Source organism: Lissotriton vulgaris, chromosome 11 (genome assembly GCF_964263255.1).
Source record: "Lissotriton vulgaris chromosome 11, aLisVul1.2, whole genome shotgun sequence".
NCBI classification, from domain to species: domain Eukaryota; kingdom Metazoa; phylum Chordata; class Amphibia; order Caudata; family Salamandridae; genus Lissotriton; species Lissotriton vulgaris.
The window spans coordinates 52,542,672-52,555,851 of NC_141699.1; positions in this window are offsets into that span (position 1 = coordinate 52,542,672).

Below are 13,180 nucleotides of genomic sequence, written 5' to 3' on the forward strand. Positions count from 1 at the left end.
TCTGGTGACTCTGAGCCTGAGATTGATCCTCAGCCTAATACCATCTCTGTGTGGTCTGACGTTCTTCATTTGTTTCACCACACTCAGCTACATTACCTTCTCGGCCTCCTCCCCAAATCAAGCCACCCCCTACTTTTATAGTTGGAGGCCGATGATGACTGAAATTCCCACCTCGCAAGACCTCTGCAACAAACTCAGCACCTTCTTTCACTGCAAAATAAAGAACATCTACAACAACTTTGAGAAAGACAACCAACACACAGAACCCCACCAGGCACCCTATACACCCTGAAGCCAATGATTGACAGCTGGACAGCCCTCAGCACCGAAGACACACTAAAGACGATGAAGTCAAGTCCACTCCAGGGCCCCCATCTGCCCCTGCCGCAGACACCATCGCACCCAGGCTTCGCCCCACGATCAACCGCTCCCTGGTGAATACCTCCTTCCTGGATGACTGGGAGCCCTAATCTAAAACAAACACGCAATCAGAGGAGGAAACGCTACCTTGCCAGAAGCAGAGAGCGAGTCTGCCAGCGGGACAGCAACGGCTGTAGGAGCAGGAGCTGAGTCCCCCCTGCCGCCGCATCTCAACACCAAGGCGGACGTAGAGCGGGGGGACTCCAACACCCAGGAGCCTTTGCAGGGGCGCGCAGCAGTGACGCGCAAGAAGGCGCCCGGAGGCGCTTAAAACAGCGGCGCCGCCGGAGCGCCTTGGGAGCCCTAATCTAAAACAAACACGCAATCAGAGGAGGAAACGCTACCTTGCCAGAAGCAGAGAGCGAGTCTGCCAAAGTGGTTTCCCCACATGTAAACAGGTCACATTTCAGATTCTACTTTGTCTGGTGACTCTGAGCCTGAGATTGATCCTCAGCCTAATACCATCTCTGTGTGGTCTGACGTTCTTCATTTGTTTCACCACACTCAGCTACATTACCTTCTCTGCCTCCTCCCCAAATCAAGCCACCCCCTACTTTTATAGTTGGAGGCCGATGATGACTGAAATTCCCCCCTCGCAAGACCTCTGCAACAAACTCAGCACCTTCTTTCACTGCAAAATAAAGAACATCTACAACAACTTTGAGAAAGACAGCCAACACACAGAACCCCACCAGGCACCCTATACACCCTGAAGCCAATGATTGACAGCTGGACAGCCCTCAGCACCGAAGACACACTAAAGACGATGAAGTCAATCCACTCCAGGGCCCCCATCTGCCCCTGCCGCAGACACCATCGCACCCAGGCTTCGCCCCATGATCAACCGCTCCCTGGTGAATACCTCCTTCCTGGATGACTGGGAGCCCTAATCTAAAACAAACACGCAATCAGAGGAGGAAACGCTACCTTGCCAGAAGCAGAGAGCGAGTCTGCCAGCGGGACAGCAACGGCTGTAGGAGCAGGAGCTGAGTCCCCCCTGCCGCCGCATCTCAACACCAACGCGGACGTAGAGCGGGGGGACTCCAACACCCAGGAGCCTTTGCGGGGGCGCGCAGCAGTGACGCGCAAGAAGGCGCCCGGAGGCGCTTAAAACAACAACGCCCCCTCCGCGTAGCGGGACGCGAGCGGGACCAAGCGCGGGGCTAAGCCCGGGCAAAGGGCGGGCCCTCTCTGGCCCTCAGAGGCCTGAGGAGCCTGGCCTGGGCCACCACCCCTGCCCGATTTCCATCAGCCCAAGTGACTATTGGACACAGAAACTGTAAGTCTGCTAAACATCCAATCACAGGATACTGGGTTGTTAGTTGCCATTTATTGTCAAGCATTAAATGTATGGGCCTGTCATCTAACTGCTCTTAATACAAAAGGTCATTTGAAATTAGTACTGGGGAGTGTCATGAATTGTCGGGAGACCAGAAGCATGGCTGTTGCAGGAGCCAAAAAGTTAACTGGGACTCTGGATGACTTTATTGTTCGCACCAACGCATTGATTGATGAGGGGATAGTATTAATGGACAGGAGGGTGTCACAAGATCTAGCTATGGCCAAGAGATCTTCTCTAGGCCTCATTGCACAGGCATGTACGCCTAACCCCGAGTCCCGCCCCAATACTCTCGCAATGGTACATAACACTGGGGACACTGGTGATTTTGATGTCTTAAGCTCACAACAGGACCTGGAAGCCACTCCCAATCTTAATCTTTTGACAGAGAGTGGCCTAGATAGAAACGAGTTAGATAACCCACCCCGGGCAAGTGTCACAAATCAAAGGGGCTTGAAAGAAGGGGCAATCCCTAAACAAAAGGCAAACAAACCCACCACCCTCAAAGGGAAGAAAGCACAAACTGCCCACAACCGAGACAACACCATCTTAGACCCGCCAATTGTGAATAATAACTCGGCAGTCTGTGCAAACGACATAGGGGGGGGTGCACTCGACAAACATTGGTTTGCCTCTAAGCCTTCCAGACGACACTATCGTTGACAAAAGTCTGGAGGAAATCCTTGAAATTAGTGGAGAAGTCACTAACCTAGCCAAACATAGTCAGGATGGGAGTGGGTCAAGCACGGTTAATAATAATAACATTTTGAACATATTAAAAGCCCTACTCGAACCCATAGAGGTCAGATTACGCTGTTTAGAAAACATCTTGAAAAACATTCATAAGGATATAAGTGCCCCAAGCCTTACTTTGAACGCCAAGACATCCCACATCGCCAACACAGCCAATAAGTCATCTTCGGCTGGTAAAAGCGTCACTGTGGCTAAAAATAACGTTCCTAAGAACATTAGTAATACTCTAAACCTGGGAGGCACTAAAACTAAGACCACCGAGCTAAAACAACTAGAGAACTCAATCAAACCCAAGTCAATTCCCCAAGTTAAACCAAATGATCCTACTTTGCCGACCCCAAACCCTGACTCGACTCCTAGAGTTAAGGCAATGGCCCGTAGAAATATCCATCTTCCCCCAGATGCCTGCCCTATGTAGTGATTCTTACTGGAGTCACTGAAATTTCATCTTCTGAAGTAGAATCCCACCAGGCCCTAAAAAACAAAGTGTGCCACTGGCTCTCCAAAAACCATCCCTTACCGCCAAATATGCCAAGTATTACTACATGTTCCCCGAATCAGATGGCAAAGGTCAGGAGGACTGGCTTTTTCTCATCTAGCACCCGTTTATTGGAACAGTCTTCCCATCTCTCTGCGAGAAATTTCATCCTATCAATTCTTTAGGAAACATTTAAAAGCTTTCCTTTACTAAGGCCTTCCTTCCTCAGTTTCTGCCTAGGGCTGTGTTCTTAGTAAGCGCCGAGATGCCTCACGGTGATTCGCTGCGCTATAATAAGAAAGCATAACATAACATAACATAACAAGGCAGCAGTGCTAGCCAATTTGTCCAAGTACGAGCGGGATAATGGCCCCGGTGTGAGCGCGAAAGAGGGTCCTGCTATGCCAGCGAAGGAGCAACCGAGCGAGAAGAAGAAAGAACCTACACTGCATGACATTAAGGAGGTAATAATGATGGTGCGTACATCTCTGTAATCACGCATTGACGCGGTTTCCTCTGAGGTGTCCCTTATCTGGGCTGATATGCGTGTGATGAACTCTCGCCTGAAAGACGTTGAGAAAAAGAGGAGCTCCCTGATTGAAGACACTTCTGACACGCAGGGCAAGATGAAGGCAATGCAGGCCCACACCATGAAACTGGAGGCACGGCTGGATTACCACAAGGGTTGCTCCTGGGGCAATAATGTTCGCATACTTGGGGAGCTGACGGAAGTGGCCGCCCCCCCCCCCACGGCCCTTGTTGGCCAGGATCTTTAATTTTCAGGGCCATGATGTCATCCGGCAAAGTGCCAGTTCATCGGTGCCAGTGGCATTCCAGAACAGCCGCATCACCTTCTTCCCGGACTTCACCCTCAAGGTACAGCGTCAGAGCCGCAGTTTCCTGAATGTGAAGAAGGCGCTCCGTGACCAGGAATTGAAGTATGCCATGCTCTTCCCCACCAAGTTGAGTGTGGAATCAGAGGGGAAGGCTTGGTTTTTCTCCACACCCGAAGAGGCCTGGGATTGGCTCGATGGCTGCAGGACAGCTGGTGCGTGGGGTAATAGTATGCAGAGAGTAAGACTGGAAGAGGGTGGGAACACATCTGGCAGACATACCACACCTGAAGAGCAAGAGGCAGCGACTGGTGGGCCGGAGTGACCGGTCTGTATGTGGGTTTCCCTTCAAAGGGGTGGGTTGCTCCTCTTTCTTGGGACTGACCATAATTTTGCCCTCTCCTCCTGTGATGTTGTCCAGGCCTTTGGTCTGAAACTGGGCCCGGTGGGGGAATCTTTCGTCATGGACTTTTCGTGACTTTTCTTTATGGATTCTTGGTCCATGGTTGTGTCCGTATCATGTTTCTGGGGGTTCATTTGCAGCTTTTAAATGCATTCATTCTTCAACAGATGTATGCACTAGCTGTTAGTTGTTTAAGACGGGTGCTCGGTTGGCACACTCTCCCACAAGTTTGGCAGGGGTGGGCGATAGGCACTCTGCTAGTGTGGGTGGGCGGGAGGTTCTTACACCGCCAAGCAGGGAGGCAGGTTGGGAGGTTTTGGGGCTGGCATTTTGGGTTGGGATTGTTTTGTTGTATGTTGTATGTTTTTTGTTCTGTAGGCATGGCACAATCTATAGGTTCATTGATGTGGGTGGGTGTGTGCTCCTCATCTTGGGAATACAACTCTGTTCATGGCTCACAGCACCTGGGATGGTCCTCCTTCCAGAGTCTCTCCCGGTGGATCCCTCCACATCTCTGTCTTATTTTAGACTTAGTCTATGGGTACAACAAACAGCCAGAAGCTCAAATTTATGTCGTGGAATGTTAATAGGCTGGTCGACAAAATTAAGAGGGGGTGGTCCTCCAGTTTGTAAAGCGACACGCTCCGGACGTGGTGCTCCTGCAAGAGATGCATTTGTTGGGCAGTGCCTGCAAGGCCCTTTCCCACTGGGGTTTCTGACTGGTGGCCCACTCAGCTTTTGGCTCTGGCTCTCGGTGGGTGTGCATCTTGGTCCGGAGGACGTTACACCTGACTATAGCCTCGGTCCACAATGATGCCCTGGGTAGATATGTGGCCATCTCCAGGACTTGGGATGGGTGCACTCTTAACTTAGTTTTGGTCTACGTACCAACGGGTTTACATACCCACACCTTTATTGACCTTAGTGATATCCTCCTCAGTTTGCCGGACGACAGACTGCTAATTGGGGGATGACTTCAATTCCATTGTCTCTGACTCGCTTGATCGTTGGCCCCAGAGGGAACCCTCCCTCTCACAAGCAGATTGTGAGAGGGCAGGTCGTATAAACAGGCGCAGAGGCTGGATTAGTGGTTTAAAAGACGTTGGTTTATTGAGAACGGATGGGGTTTTGAGTGGTTTAGCGGATGGTCCCTCGGTTGACTCCTCTTCTGACGTCTCCGTCGATGAACTGGGTGACGATAGTGGGGTAGACTTCTTCGTATCCTCAGGTCCAAGGTGGTCTCCCCTCAGGCTCATAGGAGAATGGAGAGGCAAAGGAGGGAACCGTGAGAATTGTGTTCACACAGGACAAGGTGTAAAGTTTTTCCCGTCACCACACCATAGGTGTTCAAAACTATAGAAGGACTGTGAAAAAGGGGTTGAAACACAGTAGATAACGAAGGTTCAAACCAGGTTAAGGGGAAAAGAAGGTGGTGGAAGTCTTATGTGCCTAGGGAGGCAAAAAAAGGGTGCTCAAAGGTCAGGACACAGTTTCTAGTACCGGGGGAGGGGGGGGGGGGGGGTTCGGTTCAATATAGTCAGAATAATCAGGCCTCATGATCCAGCAACCATTAACAACACTAGACCCCTTTGCTTTGTCAAGGGTCCCACCCTACACTCCCTCCCGCTTCCCCGCTTCCTCGTTTCCCCGAGCCGATGTCCCTCACCGGCTCCGCCGCAACTCTCCAGAGTTGCGGCCGCTCTCCAGCCTCCTCCGGACACCATCAGTCTTCTCACCAGCTGTCTTCGTTTTCGTCTTGTTCCACTGGAATCTTCGCGTCTGGTCTCTTGGGTCCCGCGTCTTCTTTCACAGGTCCCGCGTCTTCTTTTCTCCTTTCCTCACTCCGGCGTCCTTCGTCTGCTTCTTCTTGCGCGCCATCTTTTCCTGCCCCTGCCTCTTGACTTAGGCGCTCTTTCATTGGGCCGTCCCCATTACTTCCGGGTTCCAGAAGCACCACTTCCGGGTTACTCCCGCCGACGCGTCCCTGCAAAGAAACAGCAGAGGAGTATGGTTGGGGTAGTCCAGTGTCATGGCAGCGATACGTGACCTGGTTTGGTGGCGTCCCTCCCGGCGTACGTCCGGTTAGACTTTCCTCTACTCCTGGGTCCTTCTCACACAGATTCATAGCTTTATTGGCACAAAGGGTCTTGTTGACGTATGGAGGGGCTTGCATCAAACTGATCTCCAATAAGCACACTTGTCGGGGTCCCACCGTAGCATGTCCCGGATTGATTATGTCCTTACGCTTGCCCAGCATCTCCACCTGGTTAGAGACATTCAGCACTTAGCCAGGGGGATCTTGGATCATTTGCCCATTTTATGCCACTTGGAGGTTGGGGTACCAACGGTAGGCATTGTGGCTTCAATTAACTCCTGGTATCTCGTAGATCCCTTCAACAGAGACAAGGTCCTGACCAAGACGGATCTCTATTTCCAGGAAAATGTCAGTTTGTTTGCCTCGCCAACGGTGCTGTGGGAAGCCTATAAAGTGGTAATTCGGGGAATTGTCCTGTCCTATATAGCTAGACAACGTAAGGAATGAGGAGCTACTATGGCACGTTTAGATGCTGAAGTCCTTGTGTTCTAAAGCGCAGTTCGAACCAATGACTCAGCAACAGCAGGTCAGAAACTTATAAAAATCAAGAAGTTTTCTGAATTGGGCTCCGAGGCCACTAAGGCACATCACCATGCTACACTCAGTAAGATTTATGATGTGGGAGACAAAGCCAGCAAACACTATGATCTGGCTACATTCCAGGGACGGAGTCCAGCGGGTTGTGGTGGAGTTGGAGACTGACTTCCCTCCGCTTCTGACTATGCCCCAGGACATAGCTGACGCGTTTGACTACCGCTGCCAGGCAATTTACTTCTCCCGCACGACGTACTCTGAGGAAGACACCGCTTCTCTTCTTCGTGATATCTCGCTGCCGCTTCATACCGAGGAAGAGCACTCGGACTTGGATCTTGAGATTGCAGTGGAGGAGGTTGAGAAGGCCGTCCACCAACTGTGGGGAGGGAAGGCGTTGGGTCCCAATGGCATTCCCATTGAAATGTTCAAGTTTTCTGCGAGCAAGAGCGCGCCGTACTTGGCTGCTATGTTTCGTGACAGTAAGGACAGGGGCATCCTGCCAGAGGATCAGCGGCTGGCCAATATAGTCGTCATCTCCAAGGTGGGAAAACACCCTAAGAATGCTGATCTTATAGACTCATCTCCTTGCTTAACTGTGAGGCAAAGATCCTGGCGAAGGTCCTGGCCACTCCATTACTCAGGGTCTTTCCACGCTTGGTCCATCCGGATAAGTCGGATTCATGCCGGTGAGGAATACCTCACTTAACTTGCGCAGGCTTCACGGGGTTATGAGTAGAGGGCCCACGATTCAGGAGGATGTGTTTGTGGTGTCCCCGGACACCGCCTCTGCTTTTGACACCATTAAATGGTCATATCTGTTTGCCGTGCTCCATTAGTCCGTGTTCGCTCTCGGGAGGGGCACCAGGCATGGCTGCCACTTACGCTGCTTCTCTTCGCATTGGCCCTAGAGAACCCTGGCATGTTGGGTCCGTCGGGATCCCGCTATCTACGGCCTTTGTTGGGCACAGGAATGGGAAGACCACATTTCGCCAACGATATCCTGCTATGCCTGGCCTCCCCGGAAGCCTCCCTCAATGTTGTCTAGGACATATTTGATGTGTTTGGTAGATTCTCAGGGTATACCATCAATTGGTCCAAGTCGTTACTCTACGTCCTTAGTGGTGCACAGCACTCGATCCCCCGGGGCTGCCGGCTTGCGACAGCAGCGGATGGCTTCAAATACTTGGCAATCTGGGTCTCGAACGATCTCCCTGGATCCCAAGACAGGAATCCCCAACCACTGCTGGAGTTTCAAGGCTGATGATCTTCACTGGAAGTCGCTTCACTCAGCAGCCCTCTTTAAGATGTCCCGTCCCATATTTCTACATGCATTACAGAACACACACCCCTTCCAGTCCTGGTGTCATACTTTAGAGACCTTGACGGTGCATTGCAAAATCTCTTGTGGGAGGGTAGACCACAAGTTTTTGCTACTCATAAACTTACACTTGGGTGGTTTGATGGAGTAATAGGGCTCCCCGACAATTAACAATATAATTGGGAAGCACACTTAGCGGCGATCAATCAGTGCACATATAGGTCGCATGACCACCCAGTGTTTCAAATTGACAGATAGCTCCTTCCAGGGGTAGCTTCAGCGGTGCTATTTATGCTCGACCCTTGCAGCCTGCTCTCACTGTTACGACGGGGCACTCGGTGGCTATATGGAAGACGGCCAACAGGAACTTGGACTGGGAGGGTAAAATTACTCAAGCCACGTTGCTATGGCACAGCACAAAACTTGGTAGATTGATCCGGTCCAAGTCTTTGACAAGTGGGACCTACTTGGCATATCTAAGGTTGGCAACCTCTGGAAGTCCTGAGATGTGGTGCCCTTTGCTCGTCTGCAGCAAGAATATGACCTAGCTGCATCCGAGTACTTTTGGTATCTTCAGGTTAGGCATGCCCTGCTTGCTTCTCTCCCTAGAAGTAGTGATCTCCTTGGCTCCTCCCCGCTTGAGGATAGGGTACTCGACGGTGATCTACCAGAGAAGGCCATCTCCCTTGTTTATAAAAAAACTCATTAACAATATGGCGGACCCCTTGACCAGCTTGCGGGCTAAGTCGGATCATGATGTCGTAGGTCTGGATGACGAGGGTTGGCGGGCGGCCATGGCTTCCCAGTGAGGTGGTCATTTCCTCCCGACTTAGACTGTTGCAACTTAGGCTACTTCACAGATCCTACTTGTCGGGACCTCTGTTGGCTCGCATGGGTTATGTTTCGAAGGGCAGCTGTGTGAGGCAATGTGGGCAGGAAGGTACATGTATACATACTATCTGGGAGTGTGCGTTAATCCAGGGGTACTGGAAACGGGTGGTGGGCTGGATGGAGGAAACACTTGGGCAATGGATTTGTTGTAATATAAAGTTAGCACTATTAAATATTTGGAACCCAACTGAATGGAACTCTACAAAACAATTGTGGGTGATGCCTGGGCTTATGATCGGTAAACGTAATATAGCAAGGCTTTGGAGGGCTCCAAACCCGCCGAACCTTGCGGACTGGTCTAATGATATGGATTGGTGCATGGTGACTGAGAAATCTATCTATGAATCCAGGGGATGTCCTAATAAATGGATTTGAGTATGGGGTCAGTGGAACTCTTATAGAGGGGAGATTTGTGCACCTCCTCGGACCAGAGTTGTTGGTTTGGAGGGTGTATAAAGGGACCACTGTCAGGCTGTTGTACTAGGTGCTGTGGGAGAGGTTTAAACATGATCAATGTATGAAGCACCTTGATTGCAATTGTGTTTATGTAAAATGCCTTTTTCTTTCAATAACAGTTTAAAACTTCTCCTTTGAAATATTACATTTGATAGGATTCTATGTTCATATTTGTTCAAACTCTTAGGATTTGGTTTTCCAAGGCTTGAACTTCCGGCTGCTTTTGAGCAATGGAAGGATAGAACATGCAGGGTATATGAAAGAGGGTAAATTGAAGGAGGTCCACAGGAAATTAATTCTTAATGAAGAAAAGTCTTATTTTGTAAAAAAAACAAGAAAAAAGTTCAAATTCTGTCTTGAAGAAATTGGGACAATTTATAGGGGCAAAACTTGAACCCAGACTAAGGATCAACAGTTCTGAAGGGCTCAGTTCATGGTTAGATAAATTAAAGATCCGAAGCAATTACCACTGGAAATACCTGCTCCCAGCTTTCCTCTCTTCGGGTTGGTAGGGTCTCTTAATAAAATGTGCCATGTCCTCTCCCTCTCCATCTCAATCAATCGATCAATCAATCACAGGTTTTTTAAGAGCAACTACTCACCCGTAAGGGTCTCAAGGGGCTGAGGAGGAGGGGAGGTGCAGGTTCAGTCGAAGGTCTGTCGAAGAGCCAGGTTTTTTAGGTTTCTTGTGAAGATGACGAGTGATGTTGTCTGCCTGAGGTGGAGCGGTAGGGCGATCCATGCTCTGGCCGCGAGGAAGGAGAAGGAGCGGCCTCCTGATCTGGATCTTTCTGGTGAGGGGACCACAGCATAGGAGAGCTGGGCTGATCGTAGGGTTCCTTGGGGTGCGTGGAAGTTCATTCAGCTGTTGAGGTATGCTGGTCCGGTATTGTGGAGGGCTTTGTGTGCGTGGGCGAGGATCTTGAAGGTGATTCTAGCCTCGATGGGGAGCCAGTGGAGTGTGTGCAGGTGTTGGGAGATGTGGCAGTGATGTGAAAGGTTGAGGACCAGTCTTGCGGCGTCCTTCTGGATGTTTTGTACCTTGCGGGTGAGGTTTTTGTTTATTCCGGCACAAAGTGCATGGCTGTAGTCTAGTCTGCTGGTGATGAGGGCGTGGGTGATTGTTTTTCTGTGCTTGAGGGAGATCCTTTTAAAGGTCTTACGTAGGAGGGAGAGGATGTGGAAGCAGGAGGATGTGACGGAGTTGATCTGGCAGACAACTTTGAGCTCAGAGTCAAGGATGATTCCAACCTTGCGTGCATGGTCCGTGGGGGTGGGTGGGCTACCGAGGGCAGGGGGACACCAGGTGTCGTTCCAGGTATCGGTTGTGGGCCCATGATGAGTACTTCTGTTTTATCGGTGCTGAGTTGTAGGCAGCTGCTTTTCATCTATTTGAACACATGCCTTCTTGGAAGTTGTTTTTGGCTGTGTTGGCTTCGTTGGCTAGGGAGAGGATGAGTCGGGTGTCAGCTGTGTATGAAACAATGTTGAGCCCGTAGGTTCTGACAATGGGGGCGAGAGGAGCCATGTAGATGTTGAAGAGTGTTCAGCTTAGGGAGGAACCCTGGGGGACTCCGCAGGTGGTTGGTGTAGGGTCCGAGAGGAAAGGGGGAGTCTGAACTGCTGCGTTCTGTTGGAGAGGAAAGAGTGGATCCAGTTGAGGGCCTTGTCCTGGATACCTGCGTTATGGAGTCTGCGTATTAGGGTGCAGTGGGATACTGTGTTGAAGGCTGCTGAGAGGTTGAGGAGGATGAGGGTTACTCGTTCTCCTTTGTCCATTATTGAGAGGATGTTATCTGTTGCGATGAACAGGGCGGTTTCTGTGCTGTTGTTTTTTCTGAAGCTGGACTGTGATGGGTCGAGGTTGTTGTGCTCTTTGATGAAGGTGGCAAGTTGGCTGTTGGAGGCTTTCTTGATGACTTTCACTGGGAACAGGAGCAGGGATATGGGTCTGTAGTTTTTGAGTTTGGTGGGCTTCTTCGGGAGAGGGTATATTTTGCATGTTTCCAGTCATCGAGGAAGGAGGTGTTCACAAGGGAGAGATTGATTGTGTGGCGAAGCCTGTGTGCGATGGTGTCTGTGGCTCTTTTGAAGATGTGGTGGGGCAGGGGTCCGTGGGTGCCCCGGAGTGGATTGACTTCATCGTCTTTAGTGTGTCTTCGGTGGTGAGGGCTGTCCAGCTGTCAATCATTGGCTTCAGGGAGTATAGGGTGCCTGGTGGGGTTCTGTGTATTGGTTGTCTTTGTCGAAGTTGTTGTAGATGTTCTTGATTTTGCGATGAAAGAAGGTGCTGAGTTTGTTGCAGAGGTCTTGTGAGGGGTGAATGTCAGTCATCATTGGCCTCCAACTAAAAAAAATAAGGGGTGGCTTGATTTGGGGTGGAGGCCGGCAAGGTAATGTAGCTGAGTGTGGTGAAACAAATGAAGAGCGACAGGCCACACAGAACTGGTATTAGGCTGAGGATCAATCTCAGGCTCAGAGTCACCAGACAAAGTAGAATCTGAAATGTGACCTGTTTACATGTGGGGAAACCACTTTGGTGAAAGTTGGTATTCTTAGATTGGTTAAAGGTATCAGACAAAAATGGCTACGTCTGATTTCGGTCGTAGTTAGTAAAATCTTTTTGCAGCTTACCGCACTTTCTATTTAGATTGATGATCTCAAATTCCAAGATCGTTCATTGAAGATTAGACCATGCGTCTTTGGCCCCCTGAAGGTTTTGATCATCCAAAGTGTCTCTTTCTAGATCCGGAATTTCTTTGTTTAGCTGATCAATTTATCTACTGGCCGTGTCAATGCCCAAGACCATCCAGTGCCTACAGCATTGATCAGAGATATGACTGAAATCTCTGTATCTTGGCTCACACACAAAGATCAATGGAATATTTCTGATTTGTAGACCTATTGGTATAGTATTTCCTTGAAGGTAGCCAGTCATAAGACGGCCATACATCTTAGTATGAATCAATTTATTTTTTGACCTTTCTAGTTTAGTATCTTCTCTTGCAAAGTCGAAGTTTGAGGGTCTGCTGCAATTGGAACAAAATTAGATGTAGTCAACATCTCAGCAATTTACTAATCAGTATACTGTAGGGTATCCATGATGGACATAGTCACACCCAGCAATAAACACATGAAAAAATGTTAATTATAAGACAAAACACAAAATGAACCATCAAATACAGAACCTCACTACCTAACAGTAGTTAGCAAGTTGCTAGCAATTTACAGAGCCAATCCAGTAATCCTAAGAACCAGGGTAATTATGTTAGATCAAATGACTGAGGTTAACTTGGGATAGCGTAAACCCATTGGAGTTAAGCTATAAATTAAACCTACATATGACAAAATAATAAAATAATTCATAAAGCCTAATGCAAGAGAAATACGCTCCCAAAGACTAGAAAATTAATTAAATTAAAGCTTGCTTTTTTTATACAGTTTTTCCCGCCTAAATATTCTTGGCCTCAAGGCTTTACATGCCAAAAGTCAAAAGTGAATATGAAGAAATGATTTGATAATAATAAAAAAATGATTTACACAGCAACACATATAAAGCTGATATAAACTATCCAGAAATAATGACTGCCACAGAATAAACAACAATGCCAAACAAATGGTTAAATCTAAGAATTAAACAGTAAATACACACAGCAGGTT